Consider the following 9,772-nt stretch of genomic DNA (forward strand, 5'->3'; position numbering starts at 1 on the left):
TCAGTGTTTGGCTTACTGTGCATCAGGTACCTGACATAAGTTTTGGGGTTCTGTAACAGATTTTGGCAACGTGGCAGGAGGCCCCAGCCAGGTCAGGCAAATGAGTGCCAGAAGCTGCCCAGGCTTGTTGGATGGGGAGACCTAAAGTCACTCCGCTAGGTCAGTGTCGGCTGCTGTTGGTGCTCTAGAAGCTTAGAGCAGAGAAACATCTCAGACTGCTATCTGGACTTCCAGTTTTGGTTTGAATGGTAAGTCGCTGGGGTGTACACAGCCATATCTCTCACTCTCTCTGCTTGTAATGTGGAGAGGGCCTTCTGGGGAGTAATAGAATGGTGGATTATACTCACTTGCTTGTTTCCTGTAAGAGTTATGTTTTTTTGTTTGTGATTTTATGGGCTTTATTTTTGGGGGGGTTGTGTGTGTGTGTGTCTGTGTGTATATGTGTGTATGTGAAAAGACTGAACATGGCAAATTTGGAATTGATCCCAGAAAGTAGCATCCTTGGCTGCATTCTCCAGGATTGGGCCACTTTCAGCTATGAGCCCATGAAGAAAAATAAACTGCTTTTTTATTATAATGCTGCTTGGCCAGAATATGTCTTAGAATTTGGGGAAAATGGCTGACAAACAGTTCTTTAAGTTATGCTACTATAATGCAACTGGAACTGTTCTCTAAGACAAGAAAAAATACACTTCTTGGAACAAAAGGTTAAAAAAAAAAAAAAAGAAAAGAAAAGAAAAGAAAAAATAGGATGCAATCCTGTATGTCCAGGCTACCATGCTCTTGTATCAGAATGAACCTACTCAAAAGAGGTAAAATTTGATGCTGCAAAAGAAAAAACAACCCAAACCTAAGGTTTTAGACTCCCCATCATTAGATGGGGAAGACAGGACACTGTCTGCTGCTTTGCATCCCCTGAATAATCATCCTGATCCTCTGCCCCTTCCCCAGTCAGCTGTAGCTCCAGCACCACCCCCTCCTCATGGGATTGTCTGGAGTAGGAGGGGAACACTCCCAAACCTGTCCTCCCCATGGAATTAGGACAGACTGTGTTCTCCCCTTCCTGCAATGAACAGAAAACCCAATTTGGCCAGGGAGCCACTGGCCCCTTGGTAGGGCACTTTCCTCTGCGTTAGTTCCCTACTGGGGGACTGAACGTGAATGGACAACAGGTTGGCATGATGTGGGTACATTTCCTTTTCCCACTTTGGATCTGTTCAGCTGGAAAAACAGTAATCCCCCCATCCCAATGCAAGCAAATGGCTGAGCTATTCTTGTCTAGATTTCTGACCTATCAACCCCCACAAGGCAGATACTCACTTTGTTAAAGTGCTGCTCACATCAGAAGAAAGGCCTGTGGTCACGGAAAAGGCTAGGGAAGAGGAAAACAGGCTCTGTCTGGAGGCGGGAAGCAATGGCCCCTTGCCAAGAGTCAGTCCCCAACACAGAGCCCGATTAGGATGTAAATGATGAGGTCCTTCCCACTTAGGGCACTAACAGAATTGCATTCTTGAAGGTTTAAAGAAAGGGATTCCTCAGGCAAAGAACCTCAATAAGGTACAGGAAGTACAGCAGCAAGCATATGAGGACCCTTCATAATTCACAGAAAGACTCCATCAGACATGGAAAGTAGACTGACACTAACCCTGAGGCACCCGACAATCAGAGAATGGTCACTGTGACCTTAATCAGCCAGAAGCCCTGATATTCAGAGAAAACTGCAAATGGTAAGTGGGATCCTTGGGTTGCCAATCTCATATTTAGTGGAGTTAGCTTTTAAAGTATACTATGCTCAGGATGAGGCTCAGGAAAAGTGCAAATTGAAGCAACAAGCAGCTCGCTGGCAGCTGCACTTGACTACCACCTAAAGGAAAAGGAAGAAATCAAAGTAAAGAGGGGTCCATGCCCCCTTATGAAAAAACATGTGCCTATTGTAAGAAGGAGGGACATGGGAAAAAGGACTGTCCCAAATTGACCAAAGCAGCTGGCAAGTGCAGCCTCCCTCCAAATCAGATGAGGAGAGAAAAGAATATTTAGATGAAGACTGATGCATCCCATGGAGTCCCTTAGACTTGGAGCAACCGGTGGCTATATCCCCACAGGAGCCCTGGATACAACTGACAGTGGGGAACAGATCGATGGACCTTTTAGTTGACACAGTGCCACATATTAAGTAAGTAACAATTGTCTCTGTCCAACTTTGGGAAAAACCATTATTGTTACAGGAATACTGGGAGACACCATTACCCCTCTCTACAGTCCTTAGGTTACCATTTAGGAGAGACCAGCCTAGAGCATAGTTTCTTGTACATACTTAATGCCCACTGGCCCTCCTGGGCTGGGATTTGCTTGCCAAATTGTATGCTCAACTTGTCTTTCGCCCCAGATGCCTAGACATAATGATTCCTTCTGAATAAGTTTGCAGGTTTCAACTATTCCTGCTCCAACCAGAGAACGAAGCAGTTCAGGACATTCCAGAAGAAATTCTCATGCAGGTAAGGAGAGATGTTTGGGCCTGGGGAAGCCAGGGAGAGTGGTCACAGCCAGACTCATAACAATTAAATAAAAAGAGAGACACAGAATATCCATTAAAGGAAGTGGCATGAAAGGGGACTCAGTCACTCTTGGAAGCCTTTTTTGGCACAAGGACTGATTTGGTCCTATAATCCTCCCTTTAACATTCCTGTTTTACCACCATGCAAGTCCCATTAAGACGACTACCAGTTTGTACAAGACTTAGGGCTAGCAATGAAATAGTCTAGGACATATACCCCATGGTACCTAACCGCTATGGCTATAGCTTGCTGATCACCTTATCAGGAGAACTATGTTGGTTTATAGATTTGGCTCAAAAAGATGCCTTGTTTTGCATTAGACAAGGAATCACAAGAGATCTTTGCATTTGAAAGGCTGAGGCTGGAACACAGGTTAATCAGCAGTACTGTCAGTGTTTTCTCAAGGACTTAAAAATTCCCCTACAATCTTTGGGAAATTTTTGGCATGGAAAGTAAGGGAACTTTGGCCGACAGGAGTGCTTTTACAATGTGTGGATGAAATCTTTGTTGTAAGACCTTAAGAGCTTTCCTTGAAAATACCACTCAAGCAGTGATTTTCCTAGTGGAAACAGGCTACTGGGTTTCCAAAAAGAAAGCCTGGATCTGCCAGAAGACAGTAAAATATTTCAGGTCTGAAGTGAATATGGGGCACAGAAACCCTCCCTGTGGCCACCTGGAGGCAATCGCCTGGGTAACTGTCCCCATCTCCTGTAAACAACCGCAATGATTTCTAGGAATGGTGGGATTCTGTTGAATTTGGATTCTGAATGTTAGGCCCTAAAAGGAAAAAAATCTGAGCCCCTGATCTGGACTTCAGAATACCAAAATTCTTTTATTAAAGTCAAAGAGGCCATGCGCGGTGGCTCATGCTTGTAATCCCAGCACTTTGGGAAGCCAAGGCAGTCCGATCACCTGAGGTCAGGAGTTCAAGACCAGCCTGGCCAACATGGCGAAACCCGTCTCTACTAAAAAATACAAAAATTAGCCAGGCGTGGTGGCAAGCACTTATAATCCCAGCTCTCAGGAGGCTGAGGCTGGAGAATCCAGTAGGCAGAGGTTCCAGTGAGCAGAGATCGATGCAGAGTTTGCTGACATCAAGGCAGAGGTTGCAGTGAGCAGAGATTGCACCACTGTATTCCAGCCTGGGCAACAAGAACGAAACTCCATCTCAAAATAAATAAATAAAGTCAAGGAAAAGTTAAAGACTGCCTCTGTGCTGGGCCTTCCAGATTTACGAAAGCCCTTTGATTTATTTATACACAAAAAACAAGGCATGGACTTGGGAGTCCTAACTCAAAACTTAGGAACTGACTGAAAACCGACTGCCTATTTCTCTAAAGTGTTACCAGGTCGCCAGGGGTTGATCCCCCTGCCTCTGAGCAGGTCTTCCAGGAGGCTGAAGGGGTAATGTGCTCAAACTGCCCTAAAACTGGGTCCTACCCACTTGGGGGTACAACATCCGGGGGACTCTCCATGCAAGAATTAGCAAGTTAATTTCACCACAATGTCACAGGCACCTGGAGGCTACCGGGCATCTTTTTGTACAAAACCCATCTTTCTGGATTTTTGTAGACACATTTACAGGATGGGAAGAGGTATACCCTATCCGAACAGAAAGGGCAGCCAAAGTGACCCACACCTTACTAAAGAGATAATTCCCCAGTATGAACTCCCTTTGATGAGTCAGAAAGACAATGGCGTGGTGTTCGTCTCTCAGGTAGTACAGGAAGTGTCTCAAGCCCTAGACACTGAATGGAAACTTCATGCAGCACAGCCACAGCCCATCAGAAAGACTAAAAAACTGAAACTATTTAAAGAGTAATTAGGAGGCGCAGTTGAGGCACCTTCGCGGCTCCGGCGCCTTTTACCCTCGCGTGTTCTCAGTCTTTGGTTTGCCAAGTGCAGTTAGGCCTGGCAGGTGCTGAAAGCCCGGGGTCGTGGACCCCGGCCAGCTCTCAGCAGCACGGAGGCTCAGGATGTCGCGGAGGGCGCGGGAGTCGGGGGCCGCCAGCGGCGTGCCCCACCCCGCGACCCTAGCCTCGGCTGCGGCTCCCACCCTGGCGCCAACCCCGGTGGCGGCTGCGGCCTCGCAGTTCACCCTGCTGGTGATGCAGCCCTGTGCTGGGCCGGACGAGGCCGCGGCTCCCGGGGGCAGCGTCGGGTCGGGCAAGTCCGTTAGGTACCTGTGCGAAGGGGCCGGGGATGGCGAGGAGGAGGCTGGGGAGGACGAGACGGACCTGCTGGACACCTCGGACCCTCCGGGGGGAGGTGAGAACGCAGCTAGTTTGGAGGATTTGGAGGACCAAGAGACCCCGTCGGGGGAGGGGCGAGGGCAGCAGCGGGGGCAGCATGAGCAAGACCTGCACCTACGAAGGCTGCAGCGAGTCCACAAGCCAGGTGCCCAAGCAGCGCAAGCCGTGGATGTGCAAGAAACACCGCAACAAGATGTACAAGGACTCACGCCTGTAATCCCAGCACTTTGGGAGGCCGAGGCGGGTGGATCACGAGGTCAAGAGATCGAGACCATCCTGGTCAACATGGTGAAAACCCGTCTCTACTAAAAATACTAAAAATTAGCTGGGCACGGTGGTGCGTGCCTGTAATTCCAGCTGCTCGGGAGGCTACGGCAGGAGAGTTGCCTGAACCCAGGAGGCGGAGGTTGCGGTGAGCTGAGATCGCGCCATTGCACTCCAGCCTGGGTTAACAAGAGGGAAACTCCGTCTCAAAAAAAAAAAAAAAAAAATTAATTCATTAAAGTCCAGTTGTTAAAAAAAAAAAGAATAATTAGGCCAGGTGTGATGGCTCACGTCTGTAATCCCAGAACTTTAGTAGGCTGAGGCAGGCAAATTATTTGAGGCCAGGAGTTTGAGACCAGCCTGACCAACATGGCAATATCCCATCGCTACTAAAAATGCAAAAAATTAGCTGGGCATGTAGTCCCAGCTGCTTGGGAGGCTGAGGCACAAGAATCTCTTGAATGTGGGAGGTGGAGATTGCAGTGATCAGAGATCATGCAACTGCACTCTAACCTGGGCAGCAGAATGAGACTCTGTCTCAAAACAAAACAAACAAACAAACAAAAACTGCTGCCAAAGTGTGCCAGGAAACTAATCGAACTTGGGACAAAGTACTACCTTCTCTCCTGCTGAAGATTTGGGTAATTCCCAGAAACAGGCTCCCGTTGAGCCCTTTAGGAATTATGTATGAGAGACCTTTCCTAGCCACCTTGGGGCTAAGATCAGGCTATAGTATCTTAGAAAGGGAAGGAGGTATTAGACATTATTTAAAATTGCTAAGTGAAATACTGACTTCTGTTCATGAGTTTGCTTCTTCTCCACGGACCTGCCACTTAATCCCTTCCAGGCTAGAGACCAAGACTTAATTAAAACCTGGAGGGAGACTGGACTGGATCACCAACTAGTCCCTCAAAGGGTAAGACTCTATGAGGGCCTTCTGACCATGCATCTATCAGGCAGGAATTCAATCACGGATACCTTATACCTGGATAAAAATCACCCCTCCTCAGCCCAACCTATCAGGTTAACAGACCTGAATGGACATGTGAACCAACTAAAAACCTGAAGCTGCTTTTTAAGAAAATATCCGGAGACAAGTAATGCCTTCTGTCATTTAATTTTGAGATTCCTGCTAAGCACCACAGTAGTATATGCTTATAGTGTCTGCTGAAACCAATCTTTTCCTACAACGGCACATTATGCAAATAGCCCACAGAAGCTCATTGAGTTTGAGGGCTGTTACCTATCTCCAGCACTTCTGTATTACCTTGTTAAGTCTTGCCCTTACAAGGAAATGACGATACATTAACAAACTTTTATGAAAAACTATTCCAAAGAAAATCAGGTCATCAGGTCTCTGGTGTGCTAACATGAGGAAATGTAAGGCTATGGCCTGGCATTAATAGAACCCTTCACAACCCAGGTCACAGAAAATCTTTTACTGTAAATCAGACTGTTCAACAAACTTCTGAATACACTACTCCTCTTATGAAAGAGTTTCCCTCTGTCCTTTCGCCAGGCTGGAGTGCATCTTAGCTCACTGCAACCTCTGCCTCCTGGGTTCAAGCGATTCTCCTGCCTCAGCCTCCTGAGTACCTGGGACTACAGGCATGCACCATCATACCCAGCTAATTTTTGTACTTTTAGTAGAGACAGGGTTTCCCCGTGTTGACAAGGATGGTCTCCATCTCTTGCCCTTGTGATCAGCCTGCCTCGGCTTCCCAAAATCCTGGGATTACAGGCATGAGCCACCACATCTGGTCAATTTTGATACCGCTTTATGACTTAACAATAAAAAGGATGTATGGTTTTTATCAACTGTCTCCAAAATAATCTCTTGTTATGCAGGGAGTACAGTTCTTTTCATTCATACATAAGTTCAGTAGTTGCTTCCCTAACTGCAGAGGCAATGTCATTTAGCTGAGTAGCTTCTGAAAGCAGCTTTGGGTTACAAGTGTGTGTGTTATACCCCCACATTAGTATGCTGTGTGGGGCAGTTCAACACAAATGTTACAGTGTATTTTTGTGAATGAGAGTTGCTGTGTCACATCCATTCTCTAGAAAAATAATTAGTGTTATAGTCTTAAGATTTGTTTTCTAAAGTGGATACTGTGGGTTATTTTTGTGAACAGCCTGATGTTTGGAACTTTTTTCCTCAAAATAAACAAGTCCTTATTAAACCAGGAATTTGGAAGGGGAGAAATTTTCAGAAATAAAGACTAAAAGGAACACAGGAATGAGCAGGCTGGGCATAGTGGCTCACACCTGTAATCTTATCACTTTGGGAGGCCAAGGCAGGTGGATCAGTTGAGGCCAGGAGTTCAAGACCAGCTTGGCCAACATGGCAAAACCCTGTCTCTACTAAAAATACAAAAATTAGGCAGGCGTGGTGATGTGCACCTGTAATCCCAGCTACTCAGGAGGCTGAGGTACAAGAATCACTTGAACCAAGAGGTAGAGTTTGCTGTGAGCTGAGGTTGCACCAGTGCAAATCTGGCCTGGACAGCAGAGTAAGACTCAAAGAAAAAAAGAAAAAGAATGAATGAACATAATGGATAAAACCTTAAAAAAAGAAGAAATTTTTAAAAATCAAAAAGAAGTTAATAAAAAGGATTCTAGAGAAATGGCAAATATAGAAGATAGGCAAAAAAGAACGGTTCTGAAAAGAGTAATGGAAACACATATAGAAATGTGGTATACATAAAAGTGACATTTCAAACCAATGGGGCAGATTATTCAGTAAATTGTAATTCTTACATGTTGGGGTAAAAATAAATAAATAGGGCTGGGCGCGGTGGCTCACGCCTGTAATCCCAGCACTTTGGGAGGCCGAGGCGGGTGAATCACGAGGTCAAGAGATTGAGACCATCCTGGTCAACATGGTGAAACCCCGTCTCTACTAAAAGTACAAAAAAATTAGCTGGGCATGGTGGCGCATGCCTGTAATCCCAGCTACTCGGGAGGCTGAGGCAGGAGAATTGCCTGAACCCAGGAGGTGGAGGTAGCGGTGAGCCAAGATTGCGCCATTGCACTCCAGCCCGGGTAACAAGAGCGAAACTCGGTCTCAAAAAATAAATAAATAAATAAATTCTCTGGAAGAATTCTTTAAAGTGGCAAAAGTAGATGCCTCTAAGGGAGGGGATAGGTGGTGACTGGGAAACTTGGGGAAAGGGGGAATTTCCATTCTCACCATATTATGTCTTTCTAGTGTTCTGTCATGTGAATCTATTACCTTTGAAGTCTAAAATGCCTGAGTTCAAATCCCAGCTATTGCTAGCACTTGCTAGCTAGCCCTTAATCTTGGACAAATTCTTAAGACTCTCTGCCTCCTTATCTGTGAAATGGGTGAATAACTTAGCCAGGTGCTGCCTGGCACAGAATAAACTCTCAATAAATATAGATTGCTAGTGGAAACACCCAAATGTCTAGTAACGGATGAATGGATAAGCCAATGTGGTGTAGTCATACAATGAGATTATGCCACATGAAAAGCAATAAAGTTCAGACACACACTACAGCATAGATAAACCTTTAAAACGTAGTACTAAATGACTAAGCAAAGCAAGCAATAACCAGGGGAACGGGGCATGCCAGTGTTGAAATATGCTCTTTTGTTGCTGTAATTCTGTGCCTCTGTGTATTAATATTTGGATGCATGCAATGCCAGCATGGAAATTGGTCTTCACACATACTGCAGTTTTCCAGAAACACTCAAACCGAGAAATGTAACAGACATTCCATTTTTTCCCCCTGTCTCTATTAAAAATACAAAAATTAGCCAGACTGTAATCCCAGCTACTTGGGAAGTTGAGTTAGGAGAATCACTTAAAACCAGGAGGTGGAGGTTGCAGTAAGCTGAGATTGCACCACTGCACTCTAGCTTGGGCAGCAAGAGCAAAACTCCATCTCAAAAACAAACAAAAGCTAAAATCTTGTCTATCTAATGCCAAGAAAAAATGGCTAATTTGGCAAAAATTATATGAGTCACTTTATAGTGGCCAGAAGAACAAGATAAGACTGACTGATTTTTTTTTCTTTCATATATATATATATTTTTTAAATTGCACTTTACCTATTTGTTAATGGGCCTATATGTGAAAAAGCAGTGTAGAAAATAGGCTAATATTAGAAAATGATTAAATCCTTAATAACTGCAAGTGTGGTTATATAATGGATGCTGTCAATATTCATAATTTAAACCTGCGTACCTGGTAAAAATAACACTCGGGAAACATTAAAATTAAGCTAAATTGTAAAAAATTTAAAACAGAAAATAAAATAAAATGTAGTACTAAATGAAAGAAGCCAGATACCAAAGGTCACAAATTGTATGGTTCCATTTATATGGAATGTCCAGAAAAGATAAATCCAGAGATTGGTGGTTGCCTGGGAGGAGGGAATGAAGAGTAACTGCTAATGGGTAGATGGGTTTTTTTTGTTTTTGCAGGGGATGATGAAAATGTAATGCCTCAGTGGGTGGATCACGAGGTCAAGAGATCGAGACCATCTTGGTCAACATGGTGAAACCCCGTCTCTACTAAAAATACAAAAAATTAGCTGGGCATGGTGGCGTGTGCCTGTAATCCCAGCTACTCAGGAGGCTGAGGCAGGAGAATTGCCTGAACCCAGGAAGCGGAGGTTGCGGTGAGCCGAGATTGAGCCATTGCACTCCAGCCTGGGTAACAAGAGCGAAACTCCGTC

The 9,772-nt window shown here is 45.0% G+C and overlaps 1 long non-coding RNA gene and 1 pseudogene across 3 annotated transcripts in view; both read left to right on the plus strand.

Moving 5' to 3' along the window:
* The window catches only part of LOC144579265 (uncharacterized), a 62,707-nt gene extending 55,100 nt beyond the window's left edge, over nt 1-7,607 (plus strand). The window contains exons 7-10 of one of the 2 annotated variants that reach the window (XR_013526486.1): nt 60-248; nt 1,517-1,727; nt 2,103-2,173; nt 2,419-4,544. This is a non-coding gene — a long non-coding RNA (uncharacterized LOC144579265). Of the gene's footprint in view, nt 1-59 lie in introns of both variants that reach the window. The other variant, XR_013526484.1, reaches the window with a different exon arrangement.
* On the plus strand, nt 2,139-7,607 carry LOC128929528 (regulatory factor X-associated protein pseudogene; annotated as a pseudogene). Its single transcript, XR_013526037.1, has 3 exons — nt 2,139-2,173; nt 2,426-2,495; nt 4,474-7,607. The product of XR_013526037.1 is annotated as a regulatory factor X-associated protein pseudogene (transcript).
* Nucleotides 7,608-9,772: the final 2,165 nt, after the last annotated feature.

The sequence above is a fragment of the Callithrix jacchus genome, chromosome 14 (assembly GCF_049354715.1).
Source record: "Callithrix jacchus isolate 240 chromosome 14, calJac240_pri, whole genome shotgun sequence".
Taxonomy (NCBI): Eukaryota; Metazoa; Chordata; class Mammalia; order Primates; family Cebidae; genus Callithrix; species Callithrix jacchus.